The 27,630-nt window shown below is 39.9% G+C and overlaps 1 long non-coding RNA gene across 1 annotated transcript in view; it reads left to right on the top strand.

The window, feature by feature from the left end:
- Nucleotides 1–1,957: 1,957 nt before the first annotated feature.
- The window catches only part of LOC126336198 (uncharacterized), a 65,492-nt gene continuing 39,819 nt past the window's right edge, over nt 1,958–27,630 (top strand). Inside the window, exon 1 of the long non-coding RNA XR_007564910.1 lies at nt 1,958–2,071. This is a non-coding gene — a long non-coding RNA (uncharacterized LOC126336198). The remainder of the gene's footprint in view (nt 2,072–27,630) is intronic.

The following is a 27,630-nucleotide window of genomic DNA, read 5'->3' as shown; positions in this document are numbered from 1 at the left end:
GATTTCCTGGATGAGTTTTCTTGTTGACTTCTTGGGACTTATGAACATTTTATCGGAAATATCGAGCAGCTTATTCTCAGACAAAACACTATTGCGAGCACTTCTCGGCGCATCTGTCACTCAACCCGAACTTCGAAATTTGTTGATTAAATCTCGCACAGTGTCGCGATGTGGGAGGGTTGTTTACGGGAAAACTGAATTAAATGTTTGACGAAATGAAACTGTATTTGCCGCCAGCTTTGAACACTTCAATGGTTAGCGTTTCAAAAGCGACAAAAACGAAACAAACGAACAAAGGAACCAAACTTAAACGTTCACGTCAACATTTAGCGACACACACCAACGATACTACTGACGCTGGCTGAGATAAACGAAAGAGTGGAAAGTTGGGAGAGTCCACTTCAACGGAAGTAACCCAGGCAGGCGAACCAACATACGACACGCGCAGCTAACAATCAAAGGCACTGCGGAGAGACTTTTTGAACACCCGTAGAAACAACGACGCTAGATGTCACTCTTACAGGAACTTCAAAACATCACATGTTGCTGAAATTCATTGTCACAACTACTAAAAAAAAATTCTGTCAACAACGAACTGTACGAGAGAATGTGTTGAGCGCTTGCTGATTTATGTCATATCCGTCATATAATGTACTCGAATTAAGTCGGGTGATGCTGAGGGAATTAGATTACGAAATGAGACACTTAAAGTAGTAAAGGAGTTTTACTATTTGGGGAGCAAAAAAACTGATGATGGTCGAAGTAGAGAGGATATAAAATGTAGACTGGAAATGGCAAGCAAAGCGTTTCTGAAGAAGAAAAATTTGTTAACATCGAGTATAGATTTAAGTGTCAGGAAGTCGTTTCTGAAAGTATTTGTATGGAGTGTAGCCATGTATGGAAGTGAAATATGGACGATAACTAGTTTGGACAAGAAGAGAATAGAAGCTTTCGAAATGTGGTGCTACAGAAGATTGCTGAAGATTACATGGGTAGATCATATAACTAATGAGGAGGTATTATTGATTAGGATTGGAGAGAAGAGAAGCTGGTGGCACAACTTGACTAGAAGAAGTGATCGATTGGTAGGACATGTTCTGAGGCATCAAGGCATCACCCATTTAGTATTGGAGGGCAGCGTGGTAGGTAAAAATCGTAGAGGGAGACCAAGAGATGACTACACTAAGCAGATTCAGAAGGATGTAGGTTGCAGTAGGTACTGGGAGATGAAGAAGTTTGCACAGGATAGAGTAGCATGGAGAGCTGCATCAAACCAGTCTCAGGACTGAAGACCACAACAACAACAGCAATGCTGGGTTACATACGTGTCTTGCGTCCTCACACGAGCAATACATGGAAACAAGTGTTTTCGATTACAAAGTTCTTTCTTTTGTAAGATTCAAAATTCCTTTGCAACATATTTTTGCACAGTTAACACTACGAAACCAGCTGTTCTCTACGGATTTAAGGTATCTTCAAGCAGTTCACAGTAGCATATCACAATATTTTTATAAAAACCAGAAGAAAGTTATTGTATATTTACAAACGATTTTTACATCTCACATTCCCGGCAAGCACTGCAAGTGACCTCTGGAGTGTTAGTTCAGAATCTGACAACAGTAAACATTACTCCTCAGTCAGATAAAAAAGGTCGCGTATGACACAGTTGTCAGGGAGTGGCCAACAAAGCGCCCCGATCGTGATAATGGCACCCCGGAGTGACACCTTTGGCGCCTGTTGGCCAGACTATGTCCAGAGCGCAGTAAATGTCTCCAGAGCCTCGTCCACTGGAACTCGGGGCTCCGGGAGACGATCGACACTTCCCCCCGCCCTCCCGCCCGCCTCCCCCCCCCCCTTCCCCACTCCACTGTGGGGTGATCAGCCCCGCCGTCTCCAGAGGTCTGCTCGTTACCAGCGGGTCCTCAGCCTCTGCTAATGGTGTCTCGCCGCGCCTACTGGCCCGGGGCTTCACTTTAAAAGACGGAACATCCAGACCGGCTCACACAGCCTGTCCCAGGACGAAACGTCAGTGACCCGAGGAGTGAAGAGGCGTTTGTCAGAGGCAAGAGAGGTTCGTGCTCCCATTCAAACTTCTCAAGATAAATGATACAAATGTTTGCTTCTAATTGTTATGAGTGTTTATTGCCATTCCGAAAAAGTTTTCCTGTTTTGTTTTTTCGTGTGTTAAGCTGCTATCATTTATTCGTTACAGAAAATATTTCAATGCAATTCCTAATGCAGTTTCAATAGTTTGTAATAAATTTACAACTGTTAATTGTACGTTTTCAACTATTTCCAACATATTTAAGACCAGCAATACTCCATTCCTTTAAGGAATAGAACTCCGATGTATGAAACAGCCGCAACCGTCTGATTAATTTAGAAATGAGTTAATGCTTTCAATATTTGACGTTAAGCATATAAGCGGGAAAAAGTTAAGGAAATGTTTGAAATTACTCTTAAACTTTGTTCGAAGTCGTTAAGTGCTATTATGGAACACCGACACACCGGGAACGATAGTTCATGTATACATGGCGACATATCAAACTGAAGTTGAAGACATAGAGAAAGTACACGAGGATATTGAAAGGATAATACAGTACGTACAGGGAGATGAAAATCTAATAGTCACTGGAACACTGTAATATCGGAAGGAGTAGAAGAAAAGGTTACACGAGAATATGGGCTTGGGACAAGGAATGGGAGATGAGAAAGACTAATTGAGTTCTGTAATAAATTTCAGCTACTAATAGCAAACACTTTATTTAAGAATCACAAGAGGAGGAGATATACTTGGTAAAGGCCGTGTGCTACGGGAAGATTTCAGTTGGATTACATCATTGTGAGGCACAGATTTCGTAATTAGCTACTGGATTGTAAGGCGTACCCATGAGCAGATGTAGACCCACATCACAATGCTGTAGTGATTAAGAGTAGGCTGATATTTAAGAGATTACTCACTAAGAATCAATACGCAAAGAAGTGGGATACGGAAGCACTAAGCAATAACGAGATGCCCTTGAACTTCGCTAATACAGTAATAAGGAACAGCTCAGTAAGCAGCACAGTTGAAGAGCAATGGACATGTCTGAAAATGGAAATCACAGACGCTGGAAAGAAATGCATAGATACAAGGTAACTGAAAATAAACCATGGGTAACAGAAGAAATACTTCAGCTAATCGAAGAAAGAAGTACAGAAATGTTCAGGGGAATTCAGCAATAAAAAAATACAGTTAGTCGAGGAATGAAATAAATAGCAGGAGCAGGGAAACTAGACCAAATATCTGCATGAAAAATGTGAAGAAATCGAAAAAAACATGTTTGTCGGAAGAAGTGACTGAGCATATAGCAAAGTCAAACCAACCTCTGGTGACACTAAAAGCAGAAGTGGTATCATTTCTAACATTCTGCGTGGTGTCTCCCTACCACTTTCGCGCAACGACGCTCTGAGCGTTTTTTTTTTTTTTTTTTCAGGGAATTGACTAGTTTTAGAGGACAATATCCAGTAGATCTACCACAACCGGAAAGAACGACGGGAGAAATGATCAGAAACAAAACTGGTGAAGAATTGCGAATTTCTGTGAGGTGAAAAATTTGTCTGATGATATAGAAGAAGAGATATGACTCGATTTAGAAGAGATAGGGGATCTATAACTAGAATCAGAATTTCTGAGGGCTTTGGAGGACTTAAGATCAAATAAGGCAAAGGGATAGATAACATTCCATGAGAATTTCTAAAATCGTTGGAGGAAGTGGCGAAAAAACGACTATTCACGTTGGTATGTACAGTGTATAAGTCTGGTGACATACCATCTGACTTTCAGAAATTCAGGAATATCATTCACACAGTTCCGAGGTCTGCAAGAGCTGACAAGTTAGAGAATTATCTCAAAATCAGCTTAATAGCTAATGCATCAAAGTTACTTACAAAAATAATATATAGAAGATTAGAAAAGAAAATTGACGATACGTTAGATGACAGTTTGGCTTCAGGACAAGTAAAGGGACCAGGGAGGAAATCGTGACACTGCGGTTGATAATGGAAACAAGAGTAAAGAAAAGTACAGACAACTTCATAGGATCTGTCGATCAGAAAAAAAAGCGTTTGAAAATGTAAAATGATGCAAGATGTTCAAAATTCTGAGAAAAATAGGGCATTTCTGGCAAAGAGAAATCTATTAGTATCAAAATAGGCCTTAATTTGAGGAAGAAATATCTGAGAATGTACGTTTGGAACACAGCGTTGTATGGTAGTGAAATATGGATTGTGGGAAAACCGGTACAGACGAGAATCGAAGCATTTGTGATGTAGTGCTACAGATGAATGTTGAAAATTAGGTGGACTGGTAAGGGAAGTAATGAGGAGGTTCTGCGCAGAAGGGAGAGGATAGGGATATGTGGGAAACACTGACAAGGAAAAGTGACAGGATGATACGACATCTGTTAAGGCATCAGGCAATGACTTCCATGGTACTATAGTGAGCTATAGAGGGCAAAGACTGCAGAGGATGGCAGAGTGGAATACATCTAGCAAATAATTGAGAGCGTAGGTTGCAAGTGCTATTCTGAGATGAATACGTTGATACAAGACAGGAATTTGTGGTGGGCCGCATGAACCCGGCCAGAAGACTGATGACTCAAAAAACGAAAGACTGGATGAATGTAGTCTGGGTAATTCGCGCATCATTTTAAGCAAAAGCAGATTTTTGTGGCTTCTCGATATTCACGACTTTGTCGTGTCGTACAGGTGTGTTCAGTGGTATGTGTATACTGCCTGCAAACTGAATTGCGAACAGAGTCGGTATTAAAGAAGTAATAAAGTAAAACGTCGTGCCTCATGATGAAGTCTTACCGCATGAACAGCTAAAATGCAATAAACAATAGGGTTTTTTTTCCTTTGTGAAAAGTGTCAGCGAGGAAAATGTTCGTAAAAATTTTAAATCGAGAGTGAAGTTTGTCTGAGGTCGTTAAGAGCTCTCATTTCAAATGCTGGATGAATGAAGTCCGGACATTGGCGCGCCGTCTGTTACCCTGCCTCAATACATCACACAGTTTCTAACCGTAATAACTGTCTTATTTTGTTAAACTTGTGTACCTCTTAAGAGGAAATTATGACAGCATTTGAATTTTTTTTAAAATTCGGTCCATAATGACGTGAAATTTTGAGAGTCAAGTTTTTGTTACCTCTGGAAGCCGTTAGGTAGGCAGGCTGTAACTTGTATGGGTTCCGTGATAGTCGCTTAGTAGTATATGGTTCAAATAGCTCTGAGTACTATGGGACTTAACTTCTAAGTTCATCAGTCCCCTAGAACTTAGAACTACTTAAACCTAACTAACCTCAGGACATCACACACATCCATACCCGAGGCAGGATTCGAACCTGCGACCGTAGCGGTCGCGCTGTTCCAGACTGTAGCGCCTAGAACCGCTCGGCCACACGATTGCCCGCTTGGTAGTACAGATAATTCACAATACATTTTCGTCATCGCATAATAAAATTAAAAACAGTGTTTAAACAGTGCACGAAAACTTTACACGAAGTCCACAGTCACCTTCAGTCTCCTTTAAAACTTTCAGGACGGCCTGGCTTGCTTATTTTGGCGTATCTCTACTTTAATCACTGAGTGCAGCGTTCGTCTCACAGCTCATCTGACATATCTACCTCTCTTGAATTAACTTCTGCCTTTAACCAAGCTGGTAAACAGAAATGTAGCGGTGTTCTACCTAGGGATGTCGATAAGGGAAAAAAAATGGAATGATTGTATGTCGTTATTGGCCAGGAGACGCCATCTGAAGGTGTTCAGCCGCCTAGTGCAAGTCTTTCTATTTGACATCACTTCGGCGAGTTGCACGTCGTTTATGATGAAATGATGAGGACAACTCTACATCTTCTTACCGAGCGGACAAAATCTAAAGGGGCCGCGAATCGAACACGGGACCCAATGACCTAAAGTCAGTATCCCTAACTACATTTTTCTTTTTCGGTTTTCTTTCTTTCCATCTTTAAATGAAACAATAAGTTTACTGTTACCAGTCACTGTTTATTTGTTTCCACGACGCGTTTCAAAGGTTTAAACCTCCATCATCAGGTGGATATACATCAGTTAATATGGCATTTGTGTGTTTGTGTTGTGTTACGATTTCTTTGGAGGAAGTTGTGACACTGTCTAGTGGAGAAAACAAAACAGTATTTCAGAACTTGGTCTGTTTTGACAAAAATTGAACTTGTATCTAGCAGTAAACATAAATTAAGTAAGATAAAGTACCTCCAGTGGTCACAGGATCCTTTCACAGTCGTAACACATCACATGAACACTATCATATTTACAGTAGTATCATCTCCATTTTCAACAACTGCCTACGTCATTAAAAATTGCTAAGCACACACACACACACACACACACACACACACACACACACACACACACACCCTAAGATTTACCACTAATATTTATTTATGTTTCCATAACAGCCCTGAGTGTACAGGAGATTGACTTCATTTACAGATATACAAGCACACCAACAGTTTGTACCCCTTGTCAGCTTGAAACTATATAGACAACTGCTGATACAAATGCACATCCATGTGCACTTTTTAAGCATTTAGCAATGTATTACCACAACCTTCAGACAGTTAATACATGCAACAGATATAATCTTAAGATCCTTTGCCTTGTAAAGTTTGCTGTCATACAATCTCTCTCTCCACCCTCTCCCTCCCTCTCATGTTCTCTTTATATTCCTTCCCCTCTGCCTCCAGCCTTTCATATCTACCTATGAACCCCTATAAGAATTGTCAATTGTGTATTATTTTATTTTATTTTATCACTGTAGCCAATATGATTATTGTACTTAAAGTTTCTAACACCTCACCTGATTGTATAAATGAGTATGAACTTTATGCTATTTTAAGCTGTCAAAATCGTATTTACTTACTGCCTGAAGTATTTACTCCAACAAATGTATTCAACACCTCCAAATCATTCAAAAAAGTTTTCTGTAATAATGTTGTTAGGACGTATATTCTCTGGACTTTGGGAGAACGTTTTCTCTTTTGCTGTACGATCCATGCACCTAATAGATTACGACGCCATATTTGTTTATACAATATGATAGTGTTCATGTGATGTGTTACGACTGTGAAAGGATCCTGTGACCACTGGAGGTACTTTATCTTACTTAATTTATGTTTACTGCTAGATACAAGTTCAATTTTTGTCAAAACAGACCAAGTTCTGAAATACTGTTTTGTTTTCTCCACTAGACAGTGTCACAACTTCCTCCAAAGAAATCGTAACACAACACAAACACACAAATGCCATATTAACTGATGTATATCCACCTGATGATGGAGGTTTAAACCTTTGAAACGCGTCGTGGAAACAAATAAACAGTGACTGGTAACAGTAAACTTATTGTTTCATTTAATGTCAATAACAGTCACGGTAAAGCCTAACCTAAAAATGTTCGCATTTAAAGTTAATCTGCCCAGTCAGGCAATCAAGGCTATTTTCGAGTACAAAAACAGCGCAGAAAAGCTCGCAATGACAACACAGCATATTCACTTCAATAGAAATTGTCTCAGAAATAACGTCATTCCAAATTATGTAAAGATTGACGTCAAAATAAACACGACAACTGCAAAGAAAACACTGATAAACGCACGGAAATTCTGGGTGAAAAACGAACTGAAAGAACTTTATATTAAAAAACAAATGTTCAACACACAGCTTTATAATGCTGAATTACAGTTGGGAAAGTTGCTTCATAGACTAGACTACGATTCCATAACCGAAAAAGTCAGAAAGTACATCGAGTTCATTGTACAGAAAACAAAAACCACACAGAAGAAAAAACTAGCCAGTCTTATAAATCAACAGTTACCTCCCAAACTGAACCAAAACAGCCAAAGGAAACTCACATTCTACACACCTTTCCTCAACAACACAGACATAATATTCACTGCAGAAGAAGAAACACTACTCTGCAAAGGTTTAAAACACAATGTTCAAGCTCCACTGGACCCAAGGAACCAAGAAAAGCTCATCACTAGTGCCACACAGATCTCAACCATCGCCCTTAAGAAGCAAAATGACAGAATAGCAGCCTGCCACAAAATTAATGAAATTATTGAGAAGGAAATTGCAAAACCATTCCCAGCATACAAGAAAAGAGAAGAAATCCTTACACGTACCATTAAGACTAAATTAAACATGAATAATGCAATAATTGTAAAAGCTGACAAGGGTAACACAACTGTTGTAATGAACAGAGCAACATATGTAGAAAAAACTTTAGACTTCTTCCAAACCAACCACATAACAGAGATACATAAAGATCCAACAGCCAGAATTCAAAAAGAGATTAAACACATCTCAAACAACATCAACTTTCTACTCACCATCCAAGAAGCAAGAAATATTGTAACAATGAGCCCACAAGCACCTTGCCTTCGGTCACAACCCAAGATACACAAAAATGGGACCCCCATAAGACCTATAGTGAACTGCAGGAACAGCCCAACATTCAAACTCAACAAAATGCTCTTCAAAATTCTCAAAGAAGCATACACATTCAATAATGAGAGAACACTTAAAAACACAACAGAATTCACACAACATGTCAAAGACATAGAAGTACCTGACGGAGCCACACTTGCCTCATTTGACATACAAAACCTTTATTCCTCTGTGCCAATAGATCCCACACTACAGATAATCAATGCCAACCTACAAAAACATAAAAAAATCCCTTCAACTCACATTACTGAGCTAATGGACCTGCTCGAATTCACACTTTCACACAACTACTTTAAATTCAACCATAAAATCTACATACAAACAGATGGCCTAGCAATGGGCTCGAATCTTTCTGGGTTGCTAGCTGAAATATTTATAAGTAACTTAGAAGACAAAATCCTGAATTCTGATCACCACCTCCTCAAAAATATCATCTACTACTACAGATATGTGGATGACACCATCATTTTAATCAAAGGCACTAAAGATGACATCAGTGAGTTGAACCAGTTATTCAACAGCTCCCATGAGAACATAAAATTCACAGTTGAACACCAAACAGATGACAGTATAAATTTCTTAGACCTTACAGTTAGAATAAGGAATAACAGACATGAGTTTGAAATTTACCGGAAGCCTACCACAACACATACTACAATCCACAACTCCTCCTGTCACCCCACAGCCCACAAAATGGCAGCATTCCGGTACATGATCAATAGAGCTATCCAACTACCACTCTCTGAAGACAAAAGTGATCAAGAAATCCAAATAATAAAACAAACAGCTATTGCAAATGGTTATAACAGCTCCATAGTAGACACCCTAAAACACTCAATAATGGCAAAGAAATCACAACACAAAAAACAAAAAGAAAATATCATCTTCCACACAATCCCCTTTCTAGGTAAGATTTCCTATCAGATAGCCAATGTCTTCAAACGAAAAGGCATAAGCATATCCTTCACAACAGACAACAGGATCGGACAGAAATTACCCCACAACATCAGCACACAAAACCCTCTGCATCACACAGGCGTATACAAAATTAAATGTTTAGACTGTGACTGCTTCTACATAGGCCAGACAGGGAGATCATTTGAGATTAGGTTCAAAGAACACATGGCAGCACTAAAAAACAAAAAATACCACACATCAGCTATTGCCACCCACCTGCATGAAACAAAACACCATGTTAACAACACAAGTATCAGCATCCTACACATCCAACCAAAAGGCAGAAAACTAGACATCCTTGAAACACTCCAAATATACAAACATCAAACTAAACAACCTGAATGCATCTTAAATGACAAAAATGACAATATTTACAGTAGTATCATCTCCATTTTCAACAACTGCCTACGTCATTAAAAATTGCTAAGCACACACACACACACACACACACACACACACACACACACACACACACACCCTAAGATTTACCACTAATATTTATTTATGTTTCCATAACAGCCCTGAGTGTACAGGAGATTGACTTCATTTACAGATATACAAGCACACCAACAGTTTGTACCCCTTGTCAGCTTGAAACTATATAGACAACTGCTGATACAAATGCACATCCATGTGCACTTTTTAAGCATTTAGCAATGTATTACCACAACCTTCAGACAGTTAATACATGCAACAGATATAATCTTAAGATCCTTTGCCTTGTAAAGTTTGCTGTCATACAATCTCTCTCTCCACCCTCTCCCTCCCTCTCATGTTCTCTTTATATTCCTTCCCCTCTGCCTCCAGCCTTTCATATCTACCTATGAACCCCTATAAGAATTGTCAATTGTGTATTATTTTATTTTATTTTATCACTGTAGCCAATATGATTATTGTACTTAAAGTTTCTAACACCTCACCTGATTGTATAAATGAGTATGAACTTTATGCTATTTTAAGCTGTCAAAATCGTATTTACTTACTGCCTGAAGTATTTACTCCAACAAATGTATTCAACACCTCCAAATCATTCAAAAAAGTTTTCTGTAATAATGTTGTTAGGACGTATATTCTCTGGACTTTGGGAGAACGTTTTCTCTTTTGCTGTACGATCCATGCACCTAATAGATTACGACGCCATATTTGTTTATACAATATGATAGTGTTCATGTGATGTGTTACGACTGTGAAAGGATCCTGTGACCACTGGAGGTACTTTATCTTACTTAATTTATGTTTACTGCTAGATACAAGTTCAATTTTTGTCAAAACAGACCAAGTTCTGAAATACTGTTTTGTTTTCTCCACTAGACAGTGTCACAACTTCCTCCAAAGAAATCGTAACACAACACAAACACACAAATGCCATATTAACTGATGTATATCCACCTGATGATGGAGGTTTAAACCTTTGAAACGCGTCGTGGAAACAAATAAACAGTGACTGGTAACAGTAAACTTATTGTTTCATTTAATGTCAATAACAGTCACGGTAAAGCCTAACCTAAAAATGTTCGCATTTAAAGTTAATCTGCCCAGTCAGGCAATCAAGGCTATTTTCGAGTACAAAAACAGCGCAGAAAAGCTCGCAATGACAACACAGCATATTCACTTCAATAGAAATTGTCTCAGAAATAACGTCATTCCAAATTATGTAAAGATTGACGTCAAAATAAACACGACAACTGCAAAGAAAACACTGATAAACGCACGGAAATTCTGGGTGAAAAACGAACTGAAAGAACTTTATATTAAAAAACAAATGTTCAACACACAGCTTTATAATGCTGAATTACAGTTGGGAAAGTTGCTTCATAGACTAGACTACGATTCCATAACCGAAAAAGTCAGAAAGTACATCGAGTTCATTGTACAGAAAACAAAAACCACACAGAAGAAAAAACTAGCCAGTCTTATAAATCAACAGTTACCTCCCAAACTGAACCAAAACAGCCAAAGGAAACTCACATTCTACACACCTTTCCTCAACAACACAGACATAATATTCACTGCAGAAGAAGAAACACTACTCTGCAAAGGTTTAAAACACAATGTTCAAGCTCCACTGGACCCAAGGAACCAAGAAAAGCTCATCACTAGTGCCACACAGATCTCAACCATCGCCCTTAAGAAGCAAAATGACAGAATAGCAGCCTGCCACAAAATTAATGAAATTATTGAGAAGGAAATTGCAAAACCATTCCCAGCATACAAGAAAAGAGAAGAAATCCTTACACGTACCATTAAGACTAAATTAAACATGAATAATGCAATAATTGTAAAAGCTGACAAGGGTAACACAACTGTTGTAATGAACAGAGCAACATATGTAGAAAAAACTTTAGACTTCTTCCAAACCAACCACATAACAGAGATACATAAAGATCCAACAGCCAGAATTCAAAAAGAGATTAAACACATCTCAAACAACATCAACTTTCTACTCACCATCCAAGAAGCAAGAAATATTGTAACAATGAGCCCACAAGTACCTTGCCTTCGGTCACAACCCAAGATACACAAAAATGGGACCCCCATAAGACCTATAGTGAACTGCAGGAACAGCCCAACATTCAAACTCAACAAAATGCTCTTCAAAATTCTCAAAGAAGCATACACATTCAATAATGAGAGAACACTTAAAAACACAACAGAATTCACACAACATGTCAAAGACATAGAAGTACCTGACGGAGCCACACTTGCCTCATTTGACATACAAAACCTTTATTCCTCTGTGCCAATAGATCCCACACTACAGATAATCAATGCCAACCCACAAAAACATAAAAAAATCCCTTCAACTCACATTACTGAGCTAATGGACCTGCTCGAATTCACACTTTCACACAACTACTTTAAATTCAACCATAAAATCTACATACAAACAGATGGCCTAGCAATGGGCTCGAATCTTTCTGGGTTGCTAGCTGAAATATTTATAAGTAACTTAGAAGACAAAATCCTGAATTCTGATCACCACCTCCTCAAAAATATCATCTACTACTACAGATATGTGGATGACACCATCATTTTAATCAAAGGCACTAAAGATGACATCAGTGAGTTGAACCAGTTATTCAACAGCTCCCATGAGAACATAAAATTCACAGTTGAACACCAAACAGATGACAGTATAAATTTCTTAGACCTTACAGTTAGAATAAGGAATAACAGACATGAGTTTGAAATTTACCGGAAGCCTACCACAACACATACTACAATCCACAACTCCTCCTGTCACCCCACAGCCCACAAAATGGCAGCATTCCGGTACATGATCAATAGAGCTATCCAACTACCACTCTCTGAAGACAAAAGTGATCAAGAAATCCAAATAATAAAACAAACAGCTATTGCAAATGGTTATAACAGCTCCATAGTAGACACCCTAAAACACTCAATAATGGCAAAGAAATCACAACACAAAAAACAAAAAGAAAATATCATCTTCCACACAATCCCCTTTCTAGGTAAGATTTCCTATCAGATAGCCAATGTCTTCAAACGAAAAGGCATAAGCATATCCTTCACAACAGACAACAGGATCGGACAGAAATTACCCCACAACATCAGCACACAAAACCCTCTGCATCACACAGGCGTATACAAAATTAAATGTTTAGACTGTGACTGCTTCTACATAGGCCAGACAGGGAGATCATTTGAGATTAGGTTCAAAGAACACATGGCAGCACTAAAAAACAAAAAATACCACACATCAGCTATTGCCACCCACCTGCATGAAACAAAACACCATGTTAACAACACAAGTATCAGCATCCTACACATCCAACCAAAAGGCAGAAAACTAGACATCCTTGAAACACTCCAAATATACAAACATCAAACTAAACAACCTGAATGCATCTTAAATGACAAAAATGACAATATTTACAGTAGTATCATCTCCATTTTCAACAACTGCCTACGTCATTAAAAATTGCTAAGCACACACACACACACACACACACACACACACACACACACACACACACACACACACACCCTAAGATTTACCACTAATATTTATTTATGTTTCCATAACAGCCCTGAGTGTACAGGAGATTGACTTCATTTACAGATATACAAGCACACCAACAGTTTGTACCCCTTGTCAGCTTGAAACTATATAGACAACTGCTGATACAAATGCACATCCATGTGCACTTTTTAAGCATTTAGCAATGTATTACCACAACCTTCAGACAGTTAATACATGCAACAGATATAATCTTAAGATCCTTTGCCTTGTAAAGTTTGCTGTCATACAATCTCTCTCTCCACCCTCTCCCTCCCTCTCATGTTCTCTTTATATTCCTTCCCCTCTGCCTCCAGCCTTTCATATCTACCTATGAACCCCTATAAGAATTGTCAATTGTGTATTATTTTATTTTATTTTATCACTGTAGCCAATATGATTATTGTACTTAAAGTTTCTAACACCTCACCTGATTGTATAAATGAGTATGAACTTTATGCTATTTTAAGCTGTCAAAATCGTATTTACTTACTGCCTGAAGTATTTACTCCAACAAATGTATTCAACACCTCCAAATCATTCAAAAAAGTTTTCTGTAATAATGTTGTTAGGACGTATATTCTCTGGACTTTGGGAGAACGTTTTCTCTTTTGCTGTACGATCCATGCACCTAATAGATTACGACGCCATATTTGTTTATACAATATGATAGTGTTCATGTGATGTGTTACGACTGTGAAAGGATCCTGTGACCACTGGAGGTACTTTATCTTACTTAATTTATGTTTACTGCTAGATACAAGTTCAATTTTTGTCAAAACAGACCAAGTTCTGAAATACTGTTTTGTTTTCTCCACTAGACAGTGTCACAACTTCCTCCAAAGAAATCGTAACACAACACAAACACACAAATGCCATATTAACTGATGTATATCCACCTGATGATGGAGGTTTAAACCTTTGAAACGCGTCGTGGAAACAAATAAACAGTGACTGGTAACAGTAAACTTATTGTTTCATTTAATGTCAATAACAGTCACGGTAAAGCCTAACCTAAAAATGTTCGCATTCTTTCCATCTGTTATTACATCGTTTATAGTCAGTAGTTCTGTGTGGATGCCGAATGACATGTTTCAAATTCCATAGTTGAAAACTTAACACAGTTTCTTTTATTATTATTATTATTATTATTATTATTATTATTATTATTACAATGGCTGGCTAGTACCCTGACCGAAGCTACCTTGTCAGAGACCACTAGACCATGAGCTGGAGACTTTTGTAAGGGGATAATGGTGCAATCACGAGCAATGCACTCATTACGAAATGTTTGATTGCAGTGTTGCCTCACAGGAATGGTGGGAACTCAAGGAGTTGCATCGAGCTGGAACTATGGCGAACGGAACATCCTCTGGACAAACAAATAACATAAATTCAGACTACCTAGGCTACTTGGCAAAAATGGGAACCTCGCTCCGCTAACGATAACACATAATTTACAAAAACTGTGTTTTATCTCAGAAACCATTAAGATTAAAGCGTATTTGTATCGGAAACTTTTTGCTTTGTGTAATAATATGTGTCACCGGCCGGAAAACTGACACCCTGAGAAGTGTTACGCATCTAATTCCGAAGATAAAGAATGTATTGTCACTTCGCAGGTAACAAAGTGGTGCTCTCATATTTACTTCACAGTTTGGATTCTTTTGCGGTGGCAGCGCACGGTTTGAGTAGCCGGAAGTTATTCTTATCGAACCAAAATTGAAAGTAACAACGCTGCGAGACTAAGAACCGTGGGGAAAATGGTAGAGTGGGCTACGTCCCATATATGTTAGTTTTATGGTAATAGTAAACGTAGTTATGTTAGTGGTAAGGATGTGAGTCGCACTCGGATTAAAAACGAGTGCCACACTAAACACGACTCTCTGATGGACCGGACTGAGTGTGTGTTTGCCGTGACAGCAAAACGAGTAAAGGAATTGTAAGTGTTGTGATGACACAGTTAAGTCATGACGTTATCACACATTTAAGACGCGCAGATTCAAAGAAGAATTCACAGCATAATTTTCGTACGTTCATTTACTAATTTCATTTAATAATTCAGTTTTAGGTACTTCGATTATGCGCCAGTGTTCTGTAAATTCAACAACTAAGGCCATTTGCTAGTAGCGTAGGCAAATGTTTGCATATATGTTATCACTTTTATTCTGAGCATTCTAGTAACTGCAATTACTTTTTTTTACGATGCAGTGTCTCAGAAGTTAAAAAGCATGAACAATAGATTGTGTAGGAAAAAGAAACAAGGTTTTGCAGAGACATTATTTATTTATTGTATTATCTAGCAGTAGTCTGTGACCGTTTGCCAATGTAGTGGTGTATGCTGCTTGTCATAAATGCAGAGACGATATATTAATTTATTGCACTGGTTGACGAGATGTCAATGTACCACAGAGATCCACTAAGATTACCCAATTTCCACGTCAACAATGCATGGAACCAGCTGTCTCGAAATACTGTCAAGTTCAGCTTCTCAATGATTATTTGTGTTTCTTTCATCGAAAACCCAAATTTAAGACAGTGCAGTGAACTCGCTCCCTTCTGTTCCACAAGCTATCACAATAAAGCAGTAGTAAATTTTGCACTTAAAGCTGTAGGAACAAGCTTTACGAAAGTAGAATAAGTAGATTTCAGTGGCTGAGAGATATTCACTGTATTAGTATTTGTGGTATGATGTGTCGATACCACTTCGCGGTCGTCTCGAAATTGGTAACAGAACTACAAATTTCTGTCAGACGCCGATAGTGGTAGTGCGAGATTCGGTGGATACATAGAGTATAAATATCTATGGGGTGAGCATAGCCTACTGTACATGTTCTCAGCATCAAACCGGGGCCGTTGTAGTCGAGTGGTTCTAGGCGCTTCAGTCCGGAACCACGCGACCGCTACGATCGCAGGTTTGAAATCTTGCCTGGGGCATGGATGTGTGTGATGTCCTTAGGTTAGTTAGGTTTAAGTAGTTTTAAGTTCTAGGGGGCTGATGAGCTCAGATGTTAAGTCCCATAGTGCTCAGAGGCATTTGAACCATCAAACCAGACTAGTCACGTGTTAGTAGGACGTCGCTGCTTGTCTGCAATTAGTGGTAACAGCGCAACTCTAATATTACAAGTAATCATCTGTTTTTACATACGTTTCTACACGTTTTAGTGGTATTAACAGCCATGGTGCAGTATTGTTGTTGCTATGGGTGTAAAGAGAAGTACGTGAAAGGAGGACAAGATACTTTTCATAGGTACGTACAACAAATCTCTAATAGTGAATATCATATTGATGTGAGGCGCTGTATAACATTAAAATATCGAGACGCGGTATTGTAATGTCTTGTACTGTAGAGAAAATTTCTGAGATTTTTTTCCCGCATATGTTTATGAGAGAAATACTAGATAAATTTGCAAGTGCGCTTAAGCTGCCAGTCAGTGTTTACGTATTCGTGCTATGTGCATCTGCAGATAAAATTTATACAAAGCAGTGAGATTAATTTCCTCCAGTTTAATCAGGTCCTCAAACCCTTGTGTGTATCTAAGTGCTTCTTCTTTAGACACTTTCCTACATCATGTAATTTTTGTATTCTAGTTAGTGGTGTAAACTGCTTATTTACTGTAACAATTTCATTGCTACACATGTGCCCCTCCGCCCCTCCCCCCCTTTCCTGTGATGCACTGGCGCCCAATACAGTGTCACTGTGACGTAATTAATTAGAACGGAGATTCGACAACATGAATAAGTGCAATAGAAAACCTAAAAAGGTATTGTTGGCTGTCACTCCTTTTCCAGCACCCGAAAAAAAACGTACGCAAAATGGAACTGAACTATGATACTGTGGCGAAAAAGCACAATACCCTTGCTCTTCACAACTATAAAACTATCTCAGTTCCAGGTATAAAATAGTTAAGATGTCTATAAAACGCATACACAAAGTTTCAGGATACTTCTGAAAGTGAGCTACCTGTTTAGCGAAGTAACAACACTCAAAATACGCTAAGCGCTATACGGACTAACATGCGCCGTCCAAATACCACGGGACTTTAGCAGCAGGAGATGTTGCGGGCAGATGTTTCGTTCTGAGCATCCGAATGCTATTTTTATCCTTTATTGATTTTCAATTCCCCCCGATGGGGTCGGGCTGGCAACAGCTTAGTACGCTGCTCTACAGCCTACAGACTTTTAAAAAGAAAAGAAACAAGAAAAACAGGCGATAAAACGGTGATTTAAAGTGTAAAATGGCGGAAAAATGCGGAAATTCTAATGCTCACTCCATAGATATTTATACTCTATGGGGGATCCAATGGTGCACGCAAACTGAGCCACGCCTCCAGCAGTTCTGCGCCATGAAAGCCCTCTGCCGCCACAATATAAGACAACTTGCGGCAGCCACACATCCCACCCGCCTCTTCTCAATGTTACGCTACCCAGATGCCGCCTAGTTGCTGCTCCAACTCTGTATTTCGCGCATCAGCGCAGAGAGCTTATCTCTGTTGACATCGAGAGCTGGACTCAACTTCCTGCGGCACTATTTGTAACGAGTCTTCGTACAACAGGAGAAATACAAGTTAAGTTGTAAGATTGCAAGAACTACGCTCCTTACATGAAGTCATTCATTAAAGGTCACCTAATTCACGTTGAGCGAACAGTAGAGCTGAACAAAAATGACTGACAAGGCACAATACATCTTGTAGAGGGTATAGTATGGACGTATTGGAATAATTAATGTCGGGTGATGGCTTTAAAGTAATTCACACGACATGAAAACTTTGTGGAAACGCGCCAATTTACTGGAGGCTAGTTTACCCCAGGGAAGTATTCAGAATTGACCGTGGCCGCCGGGGGAGCGGCTAAGGGAAGCGACAATAGGCAGCTTAGGGAGGTTCAAGCTCTGCGAAAGCGGTAACACGGCGCGGCCTCCAGCCGCCTTAAGATGAGTGACAGTGAGTGGGTGGTTGATCCCGACTCCATGCTGCTGTACCAGGAAACAGACAGAGAACTTTATGCCTGTTGATAAATGTCTGTATTCCTGTTTTCTGTGAAACATGCGAGAAAGCCGCGCAAAGCTACAGTGGAGCAGTCAACAGAGGTCAAAATATGCGTGTTCTTGACTATAGCAACTTCACGGTGAATTCACGGTCCACAGAGCCTGAAGTAAATCAGGTGAAGAGCAACAGCATGAAATACACCGGCCTCTGATGGGAATGTAGGACCAAGGAATTTGAAGTACTCTCCTGGGAGTCACAATTCCGGAAAAATTGGTGTTTGTGCAGATGCTAACCGTGAATGGTGGCCTGGAAGGAGCGAAATAGCAGAAGTTGAGAGAAATGGAAATTTTGTGGGAATTTGTTCACTTCCCACAGCAGGTATTGGTCGGCGCTGGGAAGCGACGCATAATTAACATGACTTGTGCTGCAAATGGCGTAAGTGATTTTGCTGGAGGGGAAACCGAGGCGAAGAGCAGACTGTGAGAAGTCTCCATAGAGGTCTTCCATTCCCAGCTTGCCTACTAGAGTGCGGACGTGGCGTTCTTGACTCAGCTTGCCTGATAAAGAGTGAGCATCTCTGCAGTTTAGGACTTAACAAAGGGAACGATTGAGCTTGGATATAGGAAGTTTTGGTTCAGCTATGTACTGGGCAAGATAGCTAGGAGTGAATAGATGAGTGTAGCCTTGCAGCACTATGAGGTCGGCCGACGTCCACACAATGATGCCGCTCTGCCACGCTGTATTCGGTGATATTGTGCCCGCTCTGGCCACTGATTAATTTGTTGGATCACATCGGCAAAGTTTCCATGAGGGTTTCATGGGTTGTGTATTGTATAATTCTTCTCGCACTTCGCATTACACCTGGATCAGTCGATAGGAATTTCTTTTGACTATCGCGCTTTACTCCACGCAAACGCAATTTATTACCACTGCGTGATAGGAGAGTCTTGTAATGTCATGATTGAAGGTCTTGAGTTAAAATAACTTCGTGCTAATCGACTGCATCTGTTTTCAACCAAGTAGTTGAAATCCAAAGTCACTTTCGTAATTAATTTTATTGTCCTACATTTGCATCTGGTGTTCAATAACTGAATGAAACATCAGTGTGCAACCCTTTTTAATTAAAAGTGATCAATTCAGAATAAATTAATGTCAACACTGCCACCGCAGTTCAATCAGGAGTCACAGGGCCATATTACTTTTTTGCGTTATCCGATATTGCGGCAGTTTTTGCACTCTCTGTTGATCTGTTAGTCAATTAGTTGGGGTGAACACACGCCAAAACCAGCTAAGTGACGGGTGGGGTGTTACAAAGTAAATATTTTGTTTACTGTCTTATCTTGTTCGCTAATCATTTCTGCTCCCGTTCAGCGTTTCTGCGACGACAGTTGCCGAATCATTCTTTAGCCCACCTCTCTTGTGTACGAAGTCATATGCAACAATATTTACTTTTCTAAGTTGGTGATTAGCATAGTAGTTAGCTTGAACGAATGTGTGGTGGTTATGTTTATTATTATTACAAACCCTTATTATTATGTGAATTAGTGTCACAGTGTACTTTTCGGAAATTTATGGTAATTTCCTATGGGAGCAGACTGCTGAGGTCATCGGTCCCTAGGCTTACACACTACTGAATCTAAATTAAACTAACTTACGATAAGGACAACTCATACACCCATGCCCGAAGGATGAGTCGAACCTCCGACGGGGGCTGCCGTGCGAACCGTGGTCAGGCGCCCGAGACCACGCGGCTAACCCGCTTGGCCACAGAGTACTACATCATTAGCAATACCTCCATCAGATACTCCAGTTATCGTCAATGTTGATTTTCTCCTTGAAAGCCCAATTTTAAAATTCTGAGGACACACGCAGAGTCCTTACAACAATATCACTGTAACACGGCGCTGGGAAGTCCGTTGCACTCACTGCAACAGTTTGATTAAACAGGTTAAATCAATAGTAAATTCCAGCGTTAGCGTTGTAGCGTCAACGGACGAGTGAACGGTCAGGCAGTAATGTCTAGTCGCGCACATAGAGTTGGCCTCTACCAAAACTATGGTTCAGTCGCTTTTGTGCAATAAATAAATGATGAAGTACATGGCAAGATTACGAGTAGCATTGATAGTATTGAGGTGAAAGAAACATAAATGAATGCGAGAGAGAGAAACTGAAAGCCAACAACTCGTTTTTTGATTGTTTGTTTTGGACATAATTGGAACCACATGTCGTACAGTGTTAGTTCATTGTGTGTTATAAGTCCTCACAAAATATAAATTACATTTGATAAGCAATAAAATTAGTTGATCAGGTAACTTCTGCGCATTTATGTAATCAAATCAGCTAATTTTGGTGCAAGTGCAGTTTACATGTACAAACATAAAAATATGTATAATTATTCTTGTTATTTCGTACTCAATACCGTTCTTCATGATCAGAGGCGAGGGTTTCCTATTGTCATTGATAAATGCGAAATTTGTGTATGAATAACAGAAATTTGTTTTGACGATGTATTCAAGCGATGTTTGGTATATTTTTGTTTTGTGGTTTTTATGTTACCTTTTCATTGAGGAAATTACGTTTTCTAGCGCTATTTGACCAATCTGTATTTTTTTTGTTTTACTGCAACATAGCTCTATTTAACATTACAAATAAAAGATTTTCGAATAAAACGAACTAAATATTGAATATTTCAGTTTTGCTATAAATACTGTTTATTTTTAAATAACAGACGGTAGGATAACTATGTAGGACAAAAATGTTCCGTGGGTTACGCGTCCCTTGACATATTCTCAGTTTCTAGACGGTTCGTCCCTTCTCCTATGCCTTCTGTTTTATAGAAAATATCCTTATTTGAAAAGTAAGGAAATAACACAAAACACTATAAAGATGGTTTTAAATAATATTTAGCTGCATTAAAGAGCATGTTAATGTCCAATTATGAATTCAATAAAAGCCGAGTCGTTTCTTTAGAAGCACGAGAGAGTAATTAATGAAAATATATGTGGATAAAGATCCTGTCAAGGTCACTTGTCTCCCTCTTCGACAACGTTAAATAACAACATAATTAATGTAAATAAATGAAAATCATGGTTCATTGTACGTTTTAAAGACTGTGGACCAGCTTAAATGGTTCATTGGCATAGAAAACCTTCCAATAGTCTATGTACTTACTGGTCACTTTATACTCCGGGAATTTTAACGAACTGCAATCTGGGGCGCTTGTTCGGTCTCTCATTTATCCTTTAACACAGGATTTCGAATGTTCTTCATGGCTGCTTAAATGAACGCTGCGATCGTTCCACATTCTTTATTCAGAAAAATTACATATAAATAGTTACGCCACTAAAGTACGCATGATTAAATTCACACTGCTCGTCGGATAGTGTAGTTTGTGTTTCTCCTCTTAGATATGGTGGCGGCAGGGAAGGCATCGAGCCACAGACATCTAACACCAGCGACGTATTCAGTTTCGATAACGATAGCAGGACAGCGCCAGGAAGCGAGAAAGGGGTTTTTTAGGGTCTTTATGCAGATAGTGCCAGTGTACTAGAAACACAGGCAGGCTTAATCTTTGCGTCATAATGTTAGGAACACTGGAATGATTCATCTATGTAGAAAGCTGACGCAATATTAATGGTCTGTATTTAAATCTTATACCGGCACATTGTTTTAATATGTTAGGCAGCTCATTTTGTAGGAAAGTTTCAGAAAATCTCAGCAAAAATATAACTATAAATACCTAAAAATGAATACGGTGTATAAAGAGTATTTCAGATGGTTGGGGCTGGTGGGCGAGATGGGAGGACTACCGTTTGGAACGAATTTAGTTTTTCATTGGTGGCCGCTAAAGTAAGAGCATTCTAGAAGAAACGGTGCAATGCGTACTGTGGAAAACATGTAACATAATGATAATATAAAAAACGAAATGTATTGGGACCCATATTACCAAACTGATAAGTCGCGAAGGGAAGACTTATGTAGATACCGACCAAGAAATATGAAGAAAATCAAGGGAAGCATCAAAACTCTCTCGAATTTCCTGTAAGGACAAACGACTAAACGCCACGGTTTGGTAAAAAAACGCCAAAGCCATAAAAGATGCACAGAGTGTCACACGTTCGGCTGAAAAAGAAGGAAAATAGACAAAGAAGACAAATTCGTATCAATCAAACAACTCTCAAAGTGTGACGGAGTGACGACTTACAATGGAAACCAACATTCCCACTGCCGTAGCAAGCAGCTTTCTTCAGGGCGACTACCTGCGTTTCGGGAACACAACGATGGACATTGATCAGTCAAAAAATTATGGCCGCTGCCCACCGCGATAGTGAAGGCCATCTGGCGGTATTGCTGGCACGTGACACGTTAGGAAAAGTATTTTGACGGAGCAGAAAGGAACGGGCGGTTATAATCGCCGCGAATGGGAAAATTTACTGACGCAGGTGGTTTTGATGTAGGGCAAATTGTCACGGTCCAGCGCCTGTGAATGAACTTCTCGGAAATGGCGAAGCTGGTGCGCTGTTTGTGTGCTGCTCTCGTGAGCGTCTATGGAAAGTGGCCGAAGGACAGTGGAACGGCGACTGGGCAATATGAAGTCGTAAGTCCGTGCCTCATCACAGGACGTGCAGTTGAGAGGTTTGTCCACCTTGTAAAGCTGGACAGGCGGCGATGCGTGGCAGATAATACCACTGCTGGTGCAGGTACAAGTGTTTCGCAGTACATTGTACAGCACGCGTAGCTGAGCATGTTCATCGTGTTCCCTTGGTGACCCAACGACATCGTCAATTACTACTGCAGAGGACCCAGGATCATTATGATTGGATTCTGCTTTAATGGAACCAAGTTGCCTGATGGGACAATCACGTATCTTGTTACACCTTGTCGGTGGTCGTCGTGTCCGTATACGCCGTCATCCAGGTAAATGACTGCTATTAACATGTGCTACGCTTGATGGACGCAGGCCGTTGGGGCAGCATTATGCTATGGGGGATGTTCGTCTAAGCTTCCATAGGGCCTTGGGCGGTAATTGGAGGCACCACGACAGCTGTGGATTACATGAAAATGATTGCTTAATTCGTGCATCCCTGCAGGCATAGTGTCTTCCTGGCAGAAATGGAATCTTCCAGCAGAATAACTGTCCGTGCCACATGGCCAGAACCATGCTATGGCGAACCCTCGATGATGTCTTGGCCATCACATTCTTTGACCTGAACTCGATGGAATACATATGGCTTGTAATCGGGCACCATCTCCGTGCCCACGGGTCCGTAAGTTACGGGAATTGTGTGACCAATGTGTTGACATACCGTCAGAAGCCTACCGAAGCCAAGTCGAATCCATACCACGAAGCATCGCTGCTGTATTCCATTCCGAAGAGGGAGCAACACGCTATTAAGCTGGTGGTCATAGTATGCCTACGTAACCTTCGTTTATGCAACGGGTGGCTTTCCTTACAATAAACCAGATGTTGTTAAACTTTATAGGTCTGTAGTATAAGTCTTGGTTTTGGGCCACTATGATTTGTTATTTGTCTGAGCACGAGACTAAGTTCGTCAAAGAGCTTCTTACTATGTCGATCTGTCTAGTCAATGTAGATCCCGATCAGGCCACATCCACTGTGGGGGCTGTAGACTAGCTCAGGCACCATGGCCGCAGACCGATGATACTGACTCGAGAAGAAATGAAAACTATGCTCAAGGGTACCGTCCAGGATGTCTAGGTAGCGCCTACTTTGGTGCGCTGGTCAACCTCACTTACTGGGACAGCCGAATATAATGGTCACCTACAGAAAATGGACATGCACCATCTCTTCTGCACCATGCACTTTAAATGTCTTGAAGTTTCTTGTTCCTGACTATATTATATTTGTCTCTATGTTTCCTTCATAGATCAAGTCTTCGTTACCAACTCTTTCAACTCGATACTTTGTAAAGTTTAACTGTTATAACATTCAGATGACAAGTCCCTTTACAACTACAATACCGCCACCAAGCTCGTAATATCCACATTGTCTCTCTTCTCTCGCAACTGTCCATTCGTCCAGTTTCAAAGGGAGCAGTGTCTGCAGCTCGTGGTCTAGTGATAGTCGGCTCGTAGCTGTGACACGAGGCGACTTGCTCTGCACACCGAGCAGCGCTTCGTTGAGGTGTTTTTGTTTATACGTTAGCGAGCGGTACTACGTCGCTACCTTCCTTCAAGTTCTTCCATGCAATGGCGTTATCTTACCGCCGTGTGTCTATGAAGATCACCTTTCAAGCGGAACAGGCACAATCTTGAATGCATGAAATGGAGCAGTTCATACATGACTAACTTCATCTTGCACATCAATATGTTGTAGTAATTCACTTCTCCATCATGAGCAGACCAAAGAAGTTTCTGCTGATGTTGTGCGACCTTTCTTAAAGATTTGTGCGTAATATGTAACATGGGTTGGAAATTTCAACTTCAGAACTGCAAGAAGGTTATCTAACGGGAAAATTATGTCTCTCGTCAATTGCTTTGTGGAAAACGTACTTCTTAATCGCTGCCAAGCTTGCTAAGTTTAGGAACAAGGAGTCTGTGGAATAATTGATTTGGACGTAATGTCAGATTAAGCAATGCAACAATATAACTTCACAACAAATCTCTTCCGGAGTGGCAAAAAGCAAATGAAATTTGGCAAGCCTAATTCGTGCGTCAACAACTGACATATATAAAGTGTATCACATGAAACTGCACCACAGTAACTGCTGGAAAACTGCAAAACTGATGCTATTCACCCACTGCTGAGCAATTATTTTACGGATTGAAGTATGGCCTATCATCTTAGGTGTCTATGGTTTTGTATGGAGTGTAACCATGTATGGAAGTGAAATATGGACGATTAATAGTTTGGACGAGATGAGAACAGAAGCTTTCGAAATGCGGTGCTACAGAAGAATGCTGAAGATTAGAATGGTAGATCACATAACTAATGAGGAGGTACTGAATAGAATAGGGGAGAAGAGGAGTTTGTGGCACAACTGGACAAAAAGAAGGGACCGGTTGGTAGGGCATGTTCTGAGGCAACAAGGCATCACAAATTTAGCATTGGAGGGCAGCATGGAGGGTAAACATCGTAGATGGAGACCAAGAGATGAATAACACTAAGCAGATTCAGAAGGATGTAGGTTGCAGTAAGTACTGGGAGATGAAGAAGCTTGCACAGCATAGAGTGGCATGGAGAGCTGCATCAAACAAGTCTCAGGACTGAAGACCACAACAACAAACATCATCATCTTAGGTAGAGGTAGTTTGTATTTATGATTAAGCAGCATAAGGTTAGGCTCTGCAGATTCTAGAGCCGTCTGCCCAACTGTGCAGCCACAGTAGATCTCGATGACTCGCATACAACTACTGTGGTAGGCTAGAGGCGTCGTTAATATTAAAACAGTGGCTAAATCAAGCGAGGCATATAATGTCAGCGCCCCGCCCATCTTGGTGAACCTGTTATTGCGAGTTCTCTCTGCCTTCAACATATTGAACGTTTGGAAGGTCTCTCACATAAGGGCTTTTTTCTTTTATTGGCATGGCACAAGCAACAGATGCATTTTAATCATAACGAATAGGTGAAACGCGTTTTTCTTTTAGTATTTCACCAATTAAATGACAGTTTTACTCACAGATGACTTATTCTAGACATTACTGTCAGTGTTTTGTGTTCCTTGTACCACTTTGTGCTAACTGCTTCTCCTTTCGCGTTAGCACACGTTGGAATCGAAGTTGCGGTGCATATATTCGCCAGTTTAATCTTCAGAAGAATTTTGAACCTGCATTTCCTGGCGTTTCTTATGGTTTTCTGCATAGTAGCCTTTCTTGATTTGGAATTTCATGTTATTTGTACCTTACGAAATTTTCCTGTTGATGTTACTTTTTGCGATCGATGCTGTGTTGTTGTCTCTTCATTTGTGTGCCATTGACGTCGAACTCAAGAAAAGTATTTTCAGAGTCTATTGTTACAAAAAAAGGTGTTTTGCCTACTCATAACGTTTACAGTATAACTACTAGAGATGTCCTGTAATGTGAATCATGCCTAGTGATGGGGGTTGTTAGTTTCAGTACGCTTAAGACAGAAAAACAAAATTGTGGCAGTTAATGATTTGTGTTGTTTAGTTCGCAGTCAGCGAATGTGAGTATTATTAGTGATGACGCCGTAGTTCCTAAACATGGTTACAGAAATGCAAATAAGGCTCATGGACATATACGTCGGGTATTTTGGCCCCCGGCCACCATATCTTTGAGACAAAAACTGTAGTCACTTCCTAGACCTCTCAAAGGTGGTGTTTTTCCTGCTAGAAGTATAACCGAAGGTTGGGAACAACGCAGGATATGTTTTGCAACCCTGTGACCTATGAGTTACATCCTGAGTGACACAGAATTAGCCTATAATATTCACTTGACATATTCGTATTATTCCCATAAAATAATATGAGTGATTTTCACATGAGGTGTGAAATAAAGTTGTCAGTTTGCTTTTCTGAGTCCGGGAAAGTCATTCTACATTGAAATTTTACTTCATCTCGTCTTTCAAACTGCGAGTTTATCTGTCCTAGTCGGCACTGGAGAATAAGGGAGAGCACAATGTTTCAGTAATCCGTTAGCTGTGAGGAAATGTCTTCACTTGTAAAAGGGGGGCTGCTTTGGTCCCCAGTTTCATTCTCACTGATGAGTACGTTTTTAACCATTTCACGACAGAGCTACAGTCAGTCACATCGAAATACAACAAGGAAATTTTATTTATGAAATGCCACATTTTCATACTATTTCATTGTGGTGCAGGACAAAAACTAAATACAGTCCGTTCTGAAGTCCAGAATTAGTAACATCTTATTAATTCGTGTTGATATCGGTACGCTCCTGTTACAGATGCTTGATATTATTTTCAGATGGGCTTCCATCACAAAGATTTTGTAGTACTTTAAATTTCATTTGAATTAGGAAAGTGCATATATTAACAGAACTGACCAGTATTCCATTGAACACAACAGCAAACATCGGAGACAAATTATCTACAGTATACTATCCCATATTATTTAAAACAGTCTGAAAATGCTCATGTAGTTTACCGACGTCACGCTAGTAGAAACCTACGGGATCTCATTTGAATATCTCGTGAAACCAGGTTT

The sequence above is a fragment of the Schistocerca gregaria genome, chromosome 2 (assembly GCF_023897955.1).
Source record: "Schistocerca gregaria isolate iqSchGreg1 chromosome 2, iqSchGreg1.2, whole genome shotgun sequence".
Lineage (NCBI taxonomy): Eukaryota > Metazoa > Arthropoda > Insecta > Orthoptera > Acrididae > Schistocerca > Schistocerca gregaria.
The sequence above is the reverse complement of the archived record's forward strand: the minus strand, read 5'-3'. Positions and strand labels throughout refer to the sequence as shown.